The sequence below is a fragment of the Strongylocentrotus purpuratus genome, unplaced genomic scaffold, assembly GCF_000002235.5.
Source record: "Strongylocentrotus purpuratus isolate Spur 01 unplaced genomic scaffold, Spur_5.0 spur5_scaffold_15, whole genome shotgun sequence".
NCBI lineage: Eukaryota > Metazoa > Echinodermata > Echinoidea > Camarodonta > Strongylocentrotidae > Strongylocentrotus > Strongylocentrotus purpuratus.
Window position 1 is genome coordinate 7,685,788 of NW_022145600.1, and position 18,220 is coordinate 7,704,007.

Here is an 18,220-nt window from a genome sequence, read left to right on the forward strand (position 1 = left end):
CACAACAAAAGCCACAACAAATGCCATGTATGGTACAGCAATGCCATTCAAGTCAGGACTTTATAGTAAAAGACCGTTTGCTCTCTGCATTCAAACCCTAACATGTCAAAGATCACTTTAACTGGGATTTCTAACAGCAGATTTATGACTGAACGTTGAATCGTTAATGCCAACTTCTGCATTTGACCTGTTAACATTCAGGTCCTGAAAAAAGCAGTGACATGCTAAATAAAATATGTTTTTTCAAATCAACATAAATTTTAGTTTCCATTGCTTCTTCAAAACATTTTGATGTTTCCTTTGACATTAAGTCTGCAACACCAGACTTTCACGCAAGTCTGAGGTAAGGCTTGCAACACCCATGAAATACAAGGTGCCATGGTCTAGTAGATAAGTATCCTACCTGAAAAATATGATCAAATTAATGATCCTTACCACAAAAATGAGGGTCCTTTTGCAATTGACATTCCTGGCTCGGATCTAATAAATAGAGAATATTTACCTTGTACATTTGCAGGAAGAAAATTTCCTTGAGTGTTTGAACAAATTTAGCATGACAGCGTGGTTTTTCTCAAAGTTCTGCGGTAGTAATAATGTTCAGTACCATGTATCCCAAGGAAAGTAGACTAAAGTCAAATGATTATTATTCCAATATATGAAGAACACACAGAAAAAAGGCACACCTGTAAACATGTAACGTGTACAATGTACATGTAAGAATGTACATGTATCTGGTATTGAGCATGTCTGGTCCCTGTTGTAGTAATGCAACAGAACTTGACGAACAGCCACAGAAAGCACTTGTCATACTTGTGATGTATTGACTATGCCATGCTTGGTTATTCAGTCGTGACTCACTGGTACTCAAACATGAAAACTGAATACATCCATCCACCAAGGTCATCGTCTGTCTACAAGGTTGTTTTGGATTTACCCTAAGGCACTTTTTTTTTTCTTTTCTTATTCAAAGCTTCTTTACAAAAGCTCCTTTTCACCTTACAGCACTTCTCAGCTCTGGGCCTACTGTACTTGTACACGTTGCACTTTTCTTTGTGATCGTTTTGACTCGGTCAGGTTAAATACATTTTTTTAAATATTATTCTTCAGCAAAAATCAATTCACTCGCGGTCAATTGTGGCCTAGATTATGGCTGGCTACTTACAATGTTCATGATGTACCGACTGTAGATTTTCTTTGAATATTCATATTCGTTGGAGATTGTAAATGAGGCAAATTAAAGTCATCATCTGTTTGAGGTACAATGTACCTCATTAATCATCTTGTTTTGCAGATTACTGTTTTCTTAATTTGATGTGTGAGGTGTAGTGGGGGAACCAGTAAAAAAAATACTTGGGGGCTCAGGGCAAATTAGCCCCCGAAATGCCAAAAAGAGCCCCGAAAGTCATAAAAGAGCCCCCAAAAATTTGCATAGATTTCAATGCAAAACAAATTAAAGAGTATTATTTTCATGCAAGCAAGCTTGAAAAGTAGCCCAAAAGAAATTTTAAAGTATTTTTTTCCCCTGGGAGGAACAAATTTTTTAAAGTATACTATTAATCACTCCAACGTAACAAATTGAGGGCCTGTCCGCGAGTTGAGCCGGGGACTTCCCACACCACAAACACGGAGCTGCAAGCTATTAAACAAAAACAATCCAAACCATTGCATTTGTTCATACTACAATTCTGATAAAACATGCTTTTGGTGTTGTGCGAACGCGACTGTTAGACAGGTAATATTTAGAATCCTGCTCTAATCCTGTTGATTAAAGGTCTTAACAGGACATATCAATTAGAGCTGCCAAACACCTGATCACACCTGCCGAGCACCAGTACTGACTGCGAATAGCTTTCCCCAGCCTGCCTGCCAGGATGCACAAGGTCTATCAACTAATTGTGGAAGATTATTGCAGCAAAGGTGCAATGAAAGGTGGTGACTTTATATACTGTTTTCAAACTGGCAAAATTTTGCTTAACCCTGTACTATAGGTGGGGTTAGGGGGGGGGGGTCTTAGCCTCACCTATAGTCCGGGGTTAAGCTTATTCCACTTTCTGTTCAGACTCCTATTTACCAAAGTGGGCTAGCCCCACCTACACTGTACACTGTATAGTACAGAGTTAGCTGGCCCTGCAAAATAGCAGGGCTAACCCCGCAATTGTGGTGCTAACTTCTGCTAACACTGCAATTGCTGTGCCAAGCAAATGAATGAGAACAGAAACGAAAAATAGTCCGGTACTACGCAATGGTGCTTATCTCAGCTGGCCAGATGCGAAGTAAGGAGCCCACTGTCCAATCATAATATTCACTTGTCCGGGGCTAACGAATTGCAGTGAGAACAGCGTTAATTTTCTTATTCCGGAATAGGTGCTAGTACGGGACTAAAAACAGCGTGTGTGAAAAGCCAAAAAAGTTAATCCAGGGTTAAGAATAGTACGGGGCTAAGCAAAGTACGGGTTAAGAAAAACCAGTGTGAAAAGAGTATGAATGCATTGAAATCTTAGAAACTTGAAAATACAAAAGAGGAACACAAACAAAACATACAATGTAGTTATCAAACAAATATATCTTATGAAGTCAAAACTAAATGTAGGCCTTTTGGCATGACAAATAACATTTCAATCGATGATTTCATGCAGCATACTCTTTTTTGTCAGCACTACCTGATAAAAAAAAAATGGTGTTGAAAATGTTTTTTCATTTTTTGTAATTCCTTTTGTGTGAAGTGGATGGAGTACAATATTTTAGACAAGATTTACAGTACTGGTAGGTATTTTTTTGTTGTTCAAAGTAACTTTAGTTTAACCAAAAATAATTTAAAATTTAAAGAAAAGGAAAAAGAAAGGTTACATTTCCTTTTTTTTGTTAATTCTAGTTCTATCATTTCGCTGTTTCTAAGGAAGGTGTACATGTAATTGTCCCAGATTCTGTATACCATCTCATATATGAAAGAATTAGTATTTATAACTCAACTTCTCCTTTAATTACCAGCAAAGGAATCAAATCAAGGTTACGCTTGGCACATTCACAGAAGAATTGTGCCAACACGAAACAGAGCACCTGCAGGAGTATTTCCTGCCACTGCAAGAGCTTTCAGGATTATAATTCAAAGGACATTCCAAAAATTGCATTCCCCAGGTATTATGCAGGTTTACAGGCTAATGGTTAAGGCTGTGTTTGTGTATGCATTGCACAAAAGTTTATCAGGAAAAAAAGAAATTTCCAATCTGTTTTATATAAAAGAAATTATTTCTGCTAACTGTACATGTCCGTAGCGTTGCAATGCAGGCAAAACTCCTCACTAACTTTTTAGAAGAGGGTCTAGATTCATCTTTTAAATGTTTTAGTGTATGCATGAGCCCTACATGTGTATGTAAAAACAAAATTGAAATTTTGGGGGTCCAGACCTACATGTACATGTACATGTAGATTTGTTAGTGTCAAGCCCTGCCATACATACATTGTACATGTACATACATAATGTACATGTATTAAACATACTGTACATGTTCAGTACATTACATACACTATGAACATGACTGACAATGAGAGCGGACAAAATATACAGTTCCTCAGGTAGACAAAGGAACATCCCTTCACAGCTATTATGTAAAAAGGTGAATATGCATGTGACACCTGTTCTACACATTTTTACATAATAGCAGTAAGGGATGTTCCTTTGTCTACCTGAGGAACTGTATATTTTGTCCGCTCTCATTGTCAGTCATGTTCATAGTGATATTAAAGGTACCGGTACTGTACATTTACAATACATTAATGAGCAAAGGTGAAAAGAAAAGTGAAACTAAATCTGAAACATGTACATGATGAATTGCACATTTACAAATGATGCATTCGTGCAGAAAAATATTTCCAAGGTCAGGCGCCCACAACAATACAATTCATAGTAGGTCCACGGTTTAATAGACACTCCAAAAATGCAACTACAGTAGTACAATAGTGTCCTTAACAAAGGAACAGGAGACAATTCAAAGTTAACACCTTTGCCCCAAGAATAAAAATGCAATGAACGTGCAAAATGTATTCTGTCTACATGTAGTTGCATGAGGCGATAAATACTCCCACATTTCAGCAGCCAAAAGCAGTCAATAGCCATGTTCACATACAAAACTTTATAATACTATCTTATTATGAATTTGTTATTACCAGTATCAGCATTACAGTCCCTGCAATGATGTAGATTATGGAGTGTACACATACTTGTAATTCTGCAGTATTGTCCCATTCTGAAACATCCAGAGAATTTCGATGTGTACAGTACATTGTAATTGTTAATAGTAAGCGCTATTAAATAAGACTACAGTGTAAGCTTTCTAAGCGCTGTTCTTTTATTACCCTGGCATTAGCCGAGCAACCCTGATAATTAAAGTCACACTAGCATTTGAGGGTACATTGTAGCCATTTACATCACCTGGGTAGAGAATGGCAAATGTACAGTAGATAAATATCTTTCCAGAGGACATTAGTGCCAGGGTGAGACTCGAACGGGGCCTTCAAAAATATACATGTAGTTTGCATATTTATTACACATGGGTAATTTAGTTTTCCTTTTTTTTTTTTAAAAACAAATAGTTACAAGATCAAAAGTGAGTACCGGTACTACTATTTAAACTGAGAACAAATTGCTCTTTTCCATAGCTTCATGTATAATCACACATTGGGCCTTAGTAAGAAAGCTATAAACTGTCCAGTCATTTTATTATCTGCCACATTTATATTCCAGCACTTTGGCAAAGCTTCATAATACACAGTGTACAAGAATGTCAATGTCCACAAATAAAGCCCAGAATGACACTAGTCGCTAGCACAAGTAGCAGAAAGCAAATCTATCGCAAAAATTCAGTTGTGCTTGTAGTACTCTAGTACCCTTTCCTATCTGCTGAACAGCACAACCACAGGCGCGGATCCACGGGCCCAATTCTATCGGCCCGGCTATGGCAAGCCCATTGTGTAAAAACTAGATATACTCAGTTTATCAGAAAAACTGTGTTTATCAATGATAAACTCAGTTTATCAACTGATAAACTGAGTTTTTCTGATAAACTGAGTTTATCAACTGATAAACTCTGTTTATCTGATAAACTCTGTTTATCTGTTGATAAACTGAGTTTATCATTGATACACTGAGTTTTTCTTGATAAATTGAGTTTATCAACTGATAAACTGAGTTTATCAACTGATAAACTGAGTTTTTCTGATAAACTGTGTTTATCTGTTGATAAACTGAGTTTATCTGAGAAAAACAGAGTTTATCTGAGAAAAACAGAGTTTATCTGAGAAAAACAGAGTTTATCTAGTTTTTACACAAAGGGCTTGCCATAGCCGGGCCGAAAGAATTGAGCCCGTGGATCCGCGCCTGCACAACCATACAACCAGGCATAAGATTTGTACATGTAGAGCCGTTTTATTCCATTAGTAGATGGATTTAGTACCAGATATGAACAGGGCATTTGATACAAACAATGGTTGGGAGGGAGCAGATGGTCTCTGTGCAGTGAGCTGATTACATCCTCTATAATTAACATAACCAATCAATACTTCCAACCTGTGAAAATAGATAGCTAGTATTTTGGAGCATTTAATACATGTACATGTAGGTCGACCTCGCACCTCCTGAACGCTACTGCCAATACATCAATTGGTTTCACAAGTCAGCTGTATTTTATTCTTGGAAATATCTATGAGCCGGCAATATCTAATAGGCCCTAGTGTATGTTGTGTACACTGTAGGCCTACCGTAAAAATATATTATTGTGCAAAGAAAGTAGCTTTCCTCCATCATGTTCATTTTTAATAGGAAAATCTACCTTGAGTTTTGAAGAAGAAGAAAAAGAAGAAGAAAAAAGAAGAAAAAAAAAGCTTTCACATTTAACACTTGAAATTCAAAAGAGCTGACTCATGAACAAAACAAAAAGGCATTTTTATCAAAAGACTGCAGCTGTACATGTACATACAATGTACATTGTAGTATTGTACATGTTATCAGGCAAATTTTTTAGTCATAAACCTACTCATGCAGATCTATATAAATATATGATGTTTATCTCTGTTTTTAAGGTTAGGTGCCACAATGTCAAGGGGCAATACACCTGTACGACTCTGTGTACACTAAATGTACATGTACATCATATAATGTCTGTTTTAGTCTTACATCCAGAAGGGCATTAATATGACTTTAAATCCTTATGGTTCTGAACAGACAATATGTAGCCTTAAGTATACAATAATAATCTGGATTTATAAAGTGCATACATTTATAAGCCTACAGTACAACATGTGGACAGATCTAATGCGCACATTACAAGTACAACAATAGCCAAGACCATACAGAGCTCAGTGACAACCAATTGTGGTTTGCAAAATTGCAAACAAAGTAATCATGTCAAAATGCAGTACATACACATTGTACACATCCATGCACATATATAGTGACTATACTGCATGCAAACATTGTACATTTGACTTGCATTGTATTGCATTGACCCCCCATGAATAAGGGCCATTGGTTGGTGGAGCTCTGTGCTACCACTGAACAATAGAACTTATCAAATTACAACCGTATCAGTTGGTGACATTTTGCCCATAAAGACCTTTGTTTACACAGCTTTAATACAAACATGTACATTAAGGCTGCGACGGGTAGTCGAATGCTCGAGTACCCGCACGGTTGACAACTACTCGGGTACGATTTCTTGTACCCGAATATTCGGCCGCAAAAAAAAAAAAATGTCCAGGCCCACGCTTACCCGTGCCAGGGAGAGCAGCATCCGCTGGCATGGTACCGTCGGTAAAAATGTTTCCAAACTCAAGCACTGTCAAACTCACCTTTCAGAAACTGGGACCAAATGTCCAGATTTCTGTTTGGACTTGGAGGAAAATGGATTATTCTGCCATCTTTGGTTTTTAAAACAGCATTGTTTACTGTATTGTAACTGTTGTCGATCACGAAAACCCAATAAATTCAGTCAGACACAAGCTTTTACGGGAGTTGTCAATCTTTATTTTACGTCTCCGTATCCATCCGTGTAACTCCGTGAAAACTGTATGACAAAGACAAAATTGCAAGCATAATAAGTAAATATGCAAATGAATCTAACCACAACTGCAATGCTTCAATACGTTATCAAATAAGGAAATGAGCATTTATATCGATTACAGTTTCGATCGATCACAGAATCATCTACGCAAAATAATCTTGGCTATAAACCCTTGCCAATCGTTATAATCATTATGTCATACAATTCACAAGGCTTCTATGGCTCCTTGTAACTTGACAGCCTAACTAAATTGAATCAACTCCAATAACGAAAGAATAATGACTTTATATTGCCCCACATATGCCTTTCTATGTAAGTAGAAAGTGTAGATCCTTCCAGACCCTTCCTTGTAAACTTCATTTATCTTTGTCCTAAATTATCCTAATCCAAGTACTTTCATAACTATGATAAATGAAACCTGTCTCATACAGTCATAAGTCATATATATCAGTCATTACTCTTCACTTTATCCAATATTTCATAAATGAATTTACCGTTCTACGTAAATTCCTACACAGTCGCACATTACACGTGTACATGAACGTATCGCTACATACAGCCAGACTTGGCTTTATATCCAAATTAATCTTCATAATCCTTTACATAACAGCACTTAATTGCAAGCAAACATCATATATATAAATATACTGACCTCTGTGCCCTTTTGTGAACTGAATATCCCTCAGAATACGACTTTTGACAAATCAAAACATTCGGTAACAAACAAACTCAGCTTGCTCCATCGAACCAAAAATCAGCTGCCACTAGAGGGCGACAAATTTCTGAGCAAGTCAACGTCATCTACATGGCTCCTTTAAATCAGTTGAAAAATTGAAACTAATTTACCCTCTATAGGTAATTCTTTGCCAGTTATTAACCGATAACTCCACAGAGATCAAAAAGTTGTACAGTATGTACTATTGTACTTCACATTATATACATGCATGATATTACATCAAGCCAAAGTATGCAAATTAATATGTGGAATATCATTCAACAAGTAAATTTTCACATTTAAGTAAAAATAACAAGGTTCTGACCACTGGTCTGGAATATCAGATGGAATGTAATCTATGTTACCAATTATCAAGAAATAACATGTAAGTATTAAATTCCTATCAAACCGTTTTAAATGAGCACAATTAAGCACATTTACAAATTCTTAGAGATCCGAACTGGTGTAAATTCACTGATTGCCCTGTGGTCATGAAAAAACTATGACTTTCTTATACACACAAGTGAAAATTGAAAATGACAAAAACAACTTATTGACCAATTGTCATTTTCATAGGCCAAAAAAAAAAAAAAAAAAACACTTGAATTCTTCTGATTTCTGGACACTATACCGGTACTCCCTTCAAATCAAATTGAAATACTCAAAGTTAGCATCAACCTGCATAAATAAATTGCCGTTGACTTGAATGTGTATGACAAACTTTAATACTGAATGCAAACTATCCAGAAAATTCTACTCCTTCAGTGCTCAGAAGAATTTACAACTCTAAACCATGACAAATAATTAATGGTTGAATTGCCCTACCTTGCATTCCCGATTGATTCTAAAATCAAAATCATACTAAGGGTTTCTTCAAAGCAATACATTTCTAGTCTTTACTTTCAGACTTCTTGTCAAGCCTAAACTGAAATAAAAAAATTCCAGTTACCGTAATTCAAAACCAGACAAAAAAACAATATCATGCATAAATTAGTCTTAGTCTTTCCTACAGACCCTTCATGCAAAATGGACCATTTTTAAAGTCAGGCCCAACATTGCGCATAGCTTAATTTTGGATGTCAGACACAAATCGCACCAAAACCCTAGTCTTTAAATTAAGACCCAGATCAAAGTAAAAAGTATTAGTCTAAAGAAATTAGTCTTTGAGTTCAGACCCAAAGAAAATGTGAGTCTCTAGTCTCTGAGTTCAGACCTTCATTTGGTCCAGTTCAAATAAATTCAGGAGTTCATGGATCATATTTTAATGACTCAATGTCATCTTCATCCATATATGATACAAACATGACTTCAGGTCATAAATTTCCCTTAAACGAGTGAAATTAAAAATAATCTTCGCAAAGTTACGCTATGGCTCCTTGTCCGGGAATTACTCCTGGTCTTCCTGTGGGACAAGTAATATTAGTTTATGAATCGGACGCTCAAGGTAAGAACATGGGGTAGTTCGCTTTCCTACTGCATTCAGTTTCTGTTCACCCATTGCGATCTTAACCTTACGAACATGCTTATCATCCGAGGGATAAGTTTCAGCGATCCTACCCATTGGCCATGCGTTTCTAGGAGTATTGTTATCCTTAACAACGACCACGTCTCCGACTCTCATTTCGCGTTCTAGACGGGTCCACTTCTGACGCCAACGACACCAAAATTGATTCGCAAGATGTTGCACTCTTCTCCAGGACTTATGCAGATACACGTCTTGTCGCAGAAAGTTGCCAGATGGTGGGAGTATCACCTTCGACTTTTGCTTAAGTAGGTGATTCGGAGTAAGCGGTTCTGTTGAAGTTCCATCATTGATGAAGTCCACGGTGAGAGGGCGGCTGTTAACAATGGCCATCACTTCACACATCAGGGTGCATAAAGCTTCATCATCTAACTGTCTACCATGCTGTTGAAGTAACGCTTCCAACACTTGGCGCTCCCAGACCCCTCCCATACGGCTTGCAGCTGGAGGGTTAAAGTTGAACTTGATATAGTCACATCCTTCTTTCAAGAGATGACTCTTCACTGGATCATGGTTCATCTCCTTCAAAGCTTTCTTGAGCTCTGCTTCAGCGCCAACAATGTTGGTCCCTCTGTCACATCGGAGTTGACAAATTTCATCTGGAATTCCATCTGGAAAGTCCTCATTCTGAACATGCTTCAGAATTTCCTTTTCAGCTTGAGTGAGCATCTCAGTAGCCATAGGCTTAATGACAGGATACTGGTTATTATTGCCCATATTCGTCCTTTCCACCAGTTTGAGAAACTTAACGTCGTTCTGCGAGTAAGGTTTACTCTCTGTGCCTTGCATGAAGTCCGCCTCGAGAAGCTTCACTACTTGAGTTGGGGCAATCTCTTCCTTCACTAGTCGACGATGAGAGAAAGAGACTTCCTCATGACCTTGGACCCCTTGCAAGTCCTCTGGGACCATGCAGACCTTTACTCTGTGGCTCACTCCAATAGGGTCGTTGATGTAGCCATCATAATTCTCGTCAAACATACCAACGATGCTCCATCCAAGATCTGTGCGAACACCGTATCGTCCATCACTGGTTGACGAAGGTATCACATCACGAGGCATAAGAGCCTTAGAACAGTCATAACCAATCAGTAGTCCTATCTCACATCCCTGTTCTGCAGGAACCTCATACTGTAGCTTACTCAGATGGGGAATGGATGCTGCCATATCCGACGTGGGAATATGGTTCCGATTTGCAGGTATGATCTTCCTCGTGAAGGCTGGAGGCAAACAAATCTTGTTTTTGCCATCGTAAGATGTAACTTCCAGTTCCTCTACTTTGATGCTAGATACTTTCTCATTCACTGCTGACATCGTTGAGAGTCGTAAGTTAACTGAGGTACCTCTCAGTCCCATTGCTTGCTTGGTTTCATCCAAGATGAAAGTAGTATCTGATTGTGTGTCCAAGAGTGCGTAAACAAGTCTTGGCTCGATAGCAGAATGGTGTGACAACCACACTGGAACTATCATTGAGCTTTTGAGAGTTTCTTTACCATTGCTTCGTTTTGAAGTGTGTGTGCTTGATGATCTCACTTCGTCTTGGGTTGTATCTTGATTTGATGATTCATTTAAAGAATTAACCTTTACCCAGTCTTTAACGTGGAGTGCTGTTGGGTGTCTCCTTTTACACTCCTTACAAGTGCTTCTCTTCTTGCATTCATTTGATCGATGGCCAACCTTTAGACACCCATAGCACAAGCCCTTTTCAACGATAAATTTCTTTTTCTCTGCCATCTCCCATGTTGAAAAGGTAGGGCACTCTTCTAAGGAGTGGGACTTCTTGCAGAGCAAGCAGGATACAGTCCATTGCTGCTTTCCATCACCCATTCCTTTCTGATTCCTACTGCTAGTAGCATCAGTTGCTAATGTTCTGACTTCTGATGCTGCTGCATTTACTCTCTCGTATCTTAATTCCCTCAATCCATAAACAGAGGTGATGGGACAACAAGCAATCTTTGACTCCTCCTCGATGAAACCGGCAAAGAGCTTGAAAGGGGGAAAGCCGCCATAGCTGTCTGCCCAGTGATAGGCCTTCCTGGACCAGCGTACAACTAACCATTCAGGTAACTTGGTCAGGATCTTACGAATTTCTCTGTCGTCATTCAGATGATGGAGGTTCTGAATTTTGTCCATTGCTGTTACACACTGCCGTAGGAAATCAGAGAACTTCCTCAAACCAGGTGCATCCTTTGTGGCTATTCGAGGCCACCTCTCTATCTTGTCTCGAAAGGCTTTAGCTATGACAAAGGAATTTCCGTAACGTTCTTCCAAAGCCTTTCTGGCATCATGATATGCTATTTCGTTGTCGATTAAAGCATATCCTTTCACTAGTTCTAGGGGTTGACCCTTCAGGTACTTTTCAAGGTAGAAGAACCTGTCCATAGGCGTGATGCCACTGCGATCAATTAAAACGTCGAAGGCGTGTTTCCAACCTGGATACAAGAGGGGATCGCCATCAAATGCGGTCGGTTCAGGTAGAGGCAATCTTGAGGCTCTCAACTGTTCTGCAAAGAGAATCAAAGGATCAGTGGGTGGAGTCTCGCGAACAGGTGGGTCAACAGGTGGGTCAACAGGTGATGATTCGTCTGGAGTGACTGCTTGCCTCAAAGATGCCTCATCGCTTCTTTCATCTTCCTTTAGAACAATCATCCTTTCAAGAGTGCTTTTCATGATTGAACTGTGTTCTTTCTCAACTTCCTCTAATTTGTCCTCACTATCATCAGCTATCTCGGAGGACAATCGTAACTCAGCGAGGTTCTCTTGCCCATTGATGACAGTGTCCATCAGTACTTGTAACCCATCTCGAAGAGCCTTGACGTCAGAAAAACCAACATCATCTATTAGTGCAGCTCTTAGCTTGTTGGCCTTACGTCGCCAGGAGGTCACACTGCTTCTGAAGTTCTTAGTCTTCAGATCGAGCTGGTATTCGATGCTCCTTTCTGTAGGGACTGACTGTCGCTTCTGCTGAGCAGGTTGTTCTTCAGTCATGATTAACAGGTGTCTCTGTAGCTTCCCAGTCTCGGCAGAAACAAGGAATCTTCTGGTAGGGATTCACTGTGGAAGAGTTTTCACTGTAACTGTTGTCGATCACGAAAACCCAATAAATTCAGTCAGACACAAGCTTTTACGGGAGTTGTCAATCTTTATTTTACGTCTCCGTATCCATCCGTGTAACTCCGTGAAAACTGTATGACAAAGACAAAATTGCAAGCATAATAAGTAAATATGCAAATGAATCTAACCACAACTGCAATGCTTCAATACGTTATCAAATAAGGAAATGAGCATTTATATCGATTACAGTTTCGATCGATCACAGAATCATCTACGCAAAATAATCTTGGCTATAAACCCTTGCCAATCGTTATAATCATTATGTCATACAATTCACAAGGCTTCTATGGCTCCTTGTAACTTGACAGCCTAACTAAATTGAATCAACTCCAATAACGAAAGAATAATGACTTTATATTGCCCCACATATGCCTTTCTATGTAAGTAGAAAGTGTAGATCCTTCCAGACCCTTCCTTGTAAACTTCATTTATCTTTGTCCTAAATTATCCTAATCCAAGTACTTTCATAACTATGATAAATGAAACCTGTCTCATACAGTCATAAGTCATATATATCAGTCATTACTCTTCACTTTATCCAATATTTCATAAATGAATTTACCGTTCTACGTAAATTCCTACACAGTCGCACATTACACGTGTACATGAACGTATCGCTACATACAGCCAGACTTGGCTTTATATCCAAATTAATCTTCATAATCCTTTACATAACAGCACTTAATTGCAAGCAAACATCATATATATAAATATACTGACCTCTGTGCCCTTTTGTGAACTGAATATCCCTCAGAATACGACTTTTGACAAATCAAAACATTCGGTAACAAACAAACTCAGCTTGCTCCATCGAACCAAAAATCAGCTGCCACTAGAGGGCGACAAATTTCTGAGCAAGTCAACGTCATCTACATGTATTATTCTTATTAAATCGGCGCCTTCAACTGCAACTCAAAGTAAAGTTGCATGCGTTTTCAGCGAGCTGCGCGAGGGACTTGAGAAACTGCCGAGTGGTATGGTAGTGGCAAAAAAAGAAAAAAAAGGAAAAAAATCCAAAAATCCAAAAATTAAAAAAAAATCAAAAAAATTCAAAAAAATTCAAAAAAATTCAAAAAAATTCAAAAAAATTATAAAAAAACATGGCGTCCGAATACTCGAGTATTCGCCTGTGAGCCTGGGAGTGTACTCGGGTACCTCATTACACTTTTGTGCACAGCCCTAATGTACATGTATATTGTGTGGGAGAGAAGGGATCCTTTTACAACCAAATTATCCATTGATCAAGCAACAATAGACCTGACCTTCTGAACATGAATCATTGAATGAACAAAGCTATACCAAGTTACCCACCCATGAACAATACATGTACATGTACATGTACATGTACATGTACATACCCAGACGTTTTGTGTCCAAGACAGGTTGTGTGTTCGGACAGCTGAAGTAAAATGGCAATTTGAAGAAGTTTACAAGCAATATCTCGTAAATCTTCGAACTCTTATGTTGGGCAATATTATAAAGGACAAATAATATTTATGGTGGTTTAAAGTGCTATTTGATGAATATTTTCTGTTAAATCCGATGGCAAAAGAGAAGTCTTTAAGTTTGTTCAGTGTCCGGACATCCATCCCCTCATCATACACTTGGTGTGAACTTTTGATCGAATACAACTTTTATTAAATTGATGATTTCAAGACTTCGCTGTCTTAAACAGACGTATTGTATGAATTGCAATCATATTATTAACCCGGCTTTAGCCGAGCTACCATAAAAAGGCACTCAAGCATTCAAGCATTTTTTTCCTACCAGGTACACAAATGTACATGTATTAGTGCGGCGGCGGGACTTGAACCGCGAACTACCGTACATGCAGATGTGTTCCACAGTCTGGTGACGTACATCCACTAAATCCGATAATTTGAAAATTATCCATTTTTTTCCTCTTTTGAGTTTCAAGATTATTTATGTATCCCAAAGGGAACCCCCTGTCTCTACAACCGAGAGACAGGACAGTGTCTTGACGGTGTCGTAGCATGGACAGGTAACCTACAGGATACAAAAATCTACAGTTTGTTAGTTTTTTCCTTTTTCCTTTTCATTTTAATTCGTTGTTTGAGTTATTAAAATTAAAAAAGATAACATTGGAAAGAGAATTAAAAAAAAGAGAGAAGCCTATAATTTTGTATAACTGTTTATACTGTTGAGAAAGAAGGTGTTGGAGATTATACTTTTATAGTCAGTTCTTGACTGCTTTCCATTACAATTACAACAGCAAAATACAACAGCACCTCCCACTCACTCTCAGCCAGCTCAGCTCAGGTAGTTTGCAGGGCCGGGTAAGTAAGGAGGAAGATCATTACATGTAGCTAAAAGTACTTCTAACAATGGTTTTAAAAAACATTAACATTAACAAATGATGATTTAAAGTAGCACACAGACTCAGCACACAACCTCAACTGCTTGCAAGAATTTGCAAGCCTAATGCCAATGCAATGGAGGCAGGTGGCATGGCACTAGCAAAATGTAAACTCATTCGTGCCAGTCACCACCTACCGCCAAACGGAGCTGGGTGGAGTCCGCACAGCAAACAACGACGCCTGACTGTGTGGGGTGGGAGCTCGCGCTAATCCGCTGCCGCCGGTCTCTTCGTTCTCACAATTATTCTCACAGAAACACGGCCATTTTAACAGTTTACACACCTAAAATCCATACGTTAATTTCTAAAATGCAATTGGTAACTATGTTATATACGTTGGAATAACATTCAGAATATCATCTTACCGTAAAACGTGAATCTTCCGTGCAAATTTGTACTCAGTTCGATATGGGTGTAAGTCCGTGGTTGCAGGCCGCCCAATTACTCGCATTCAAAACGACAACTAGAGCTAGCTACAATATGCATTCACGTCACTAGCGCAGGGGTCATATCGTTTCATGTCAACGAAGAGTTCGCATTGGCAGTCTTCACACAGGGGGTAATAATAAATGAGCAAAGCATTATTTTACATTTCTCATGTCTAAAAACATAGTATCAATCTGCACGATGTCACAGGATCACTTTCCACTTAATTTCCGTCTTCCATTATTCTTGTGTTTCTCATATAAGTTTAATCGTTGGAGGTGATAATGGGACGCTGAGAGGAGGAGGATGATGGTGATGAATGATGATGCTGAGTGGTGGTGGTGATGGGCGTGGTGGTGGAGATGGGCGTGGTAGTGGTGTTGGTATTAATAATGATCATGATGATAGCGATGCTGAGTGGTGGTGGTGGATGAGATGGTGGTGGCCAAGTTAATTTTAATATTGATCATGATGAAAGTGATGGTGATGATCATTATCATGATGATGATGATGATAATGATGGTGATGATAATTATATTATAATGATGGTGATGATAATTATATGATGATGATGGTGATGGTGATGGTGATGGTGATGGTAATTATGATGATGGTGATGATAATGATGATGGTGATGGTGATGGTGATGGTGATGGTGACGATGGTGATGATGGTAGTGATGATGTTGATGATAATGATGATGGTGATGATGATGGTAATGATGATGGTGATGATAATGATGATGGGAAGATGATGATGATGATGATGATGATGGTGAAGATGATGGTGATGATAATGGTGATGTTGCTAATGATTGCCATAATATTGATGGTGGAGATGATTATGATAATGTTGTGATGACGACGATGACAATGATGATGGTGTTGATGATTATGCTGAAGACGATGGCCATGATGAATAATGTTTTTTTGTAAATTACCTGAAGCCGTCTAACCTCAATAGACCATTTCAAAATCTTAAATATGACGTATTAGGCCTAGGCCTATATAAAATCATGAACTTGCGAAGGAAGGTATGTCGACATTTTTTAGATTCTTTAAATTTTTTAGTCGATAGGTAATGAAATTATTTATTTTCAAACAGTGATGAGTGGTTTGAGTACAGTAAATAGCACAATTTATATGACAATTGCCAACTTAGACTTTCTCTTCATGTTATAATTTGATGAAACTTATTTCCTATAATACTATTCACAATTTTCTTCATCTCCTGTGTTCTCTCTATCATGCTGGGTTTGATGAGTCATCCAGTTAACCATTGTAATACGGCTACGGTAGCCTAATGAAACATAATTCTAGCAGGAAGGGGAATCTGTCAATACCCGATCAGAGTATTGTCAAGATGGACCCCTCTCCCCTGCGAGAACATCAACAAAGGTATTCTCAATTAATTTTTGAAGTTGTGCGGATGGGGTGAAAATGAGTTGAAGCGGGGCAGGGGGTGGGGGAGCTCACCATTTATTCACGTATGGCAATTCTCACAATTATAATATTAGAATAAATAGGTCAACAACAATGACAAAAGTAAACTGGTAGAATAACAAAATAATGCATCTTTTTTTATTTTCTTTCTCTCTCTCTCTCTCTCTCTCTCTCTCTCTCTCTTTATATGTCCCCCCCCCCCTCACTCATTCTCTCAGTCTCTCTCTCTCTCTCTCCCTGCTCTCTAAAAAAAAATCGAGTGATCACGGACGTCACTCCTCTGGAGAGTGAAAATGTAGTGAAAATAGAGTGAACATTCACTCTTTTCTCCTTAGAGAGCACTCTAAAATCAATCGGTTTTCACTCCTAAACAAGTGATCACGGACGTCACTCCCAAGAAAGTGAAAATAGAGTGAAAATTCACTCTCTTTTTTAAAGAGAGTGCCCCCTCTCTCTCTCTCTCTCTCTCTCTCTCTCTCTCTCTCTCTCACTCTCTCTCTCTCTCTCTCTCTCTTTCTCCCTCTTTCTCACTTTTTCTTCCCTTTCTTTCCACTTTTACCCTTTCTCCTCCTTTCACCTCTTCCTCCTCTTCCTCCTGCTTCATACCCTTTCCCCCACCCTCCCTGCGCCTCTCCCTTTTTTCCCCTCATCGTTTCCTCTCGGAAGTAATCATTTTAGAGCCATCATGAGAAAGAACCCAATGCCCCATCGCGAGATGAGTAAATTAACCAAAAATATGAAAAGTTTCTGATATCCCGCCAGGTATTTCGTGAGAGATTGTAATCTTTGCAGAAAATAGATGATGTAAATATTTAAGATTCACGCAGAGGTTCCCTGTGTGAAATCATCATTTTGTTCGTTATATTCTCATTACTATTTCATGGACAGTCATTAGCAGCAAGGAAGTTTGGTCTATTTTATCTATTTGTTTTGTCGAATATATAATGTATGCCTCAATGAGTCAGTATAAAACCGTTCCTAACTTAGTGAATGACTGAGAGTCTTCACAAGAACGTCAATTTTCGATCACATGGATAATATTTTGTAAATTGTATTATCGGAAAAATGAATATTATGATAATATGATAATAATAATATACTAAAGAAAAACATAGTGTACGTTTCTTTTATTAAAGCCCCTTTAAAGTGTTGGGAGCCGCAAAAATTGATGGCAAAATTTCACCAAAACTGTATCATAATGTGAAAGAGGATGTAATTTAAAACACATTTCTGCAAGGATTTTCAAAACGAATGTGTTTGCAGTCGAATATTGCTGAAATAATACAAAATTTAGTTTTTCTGCATACAACAGAAAACCCAAATGATGTTTCCGTTTATCAATATTTGTCTTCAAACCCTACAAGGGGAAATCTTTGCCAATTTTGTGTGCCTATACATCCTTTTTCACATTTTGAGGCAATTTCAGTAAAATTTGGCCTTCAAATTTTCTCGAATTTGGAGCTCCCATACACCTTAGAGAGACTTTAACCACTTTTAATTTCTATCGTGTATATTACAGTCATTCCTCGCTGCCAGAAGAAATTATTTCTGTTGCTGTTTTTTTTTTGTTTT

At 38.3% G+C, this 18,220-nt stretch overlaps 1 protein-coding gene across 13 annotated transcripts in view; it reads right to left on the reverse strand.

The window, feature by feature from the left end:
* Positions 1-15,275, reverse strand: part of LOC581976 (prominin-1-A) — a 102,203-nt gene extending 86,928 nt beyond the window's left edge. For all 13 annotated transcript variants that reach the window (XR_004064116.1, XR_004064115.1, XR_004064114.1 and 10 more), the window contains exon 1: positions 15,146-15,275. The gene's annotated coding sequence lies outside the window, so the exon portion shown is untranslated. The remainder of the gene's footprint in view (positions 1-15,145) is intronic.
* Positions 15,276-18,220: the final 2,945 nt, after the last annotated feature.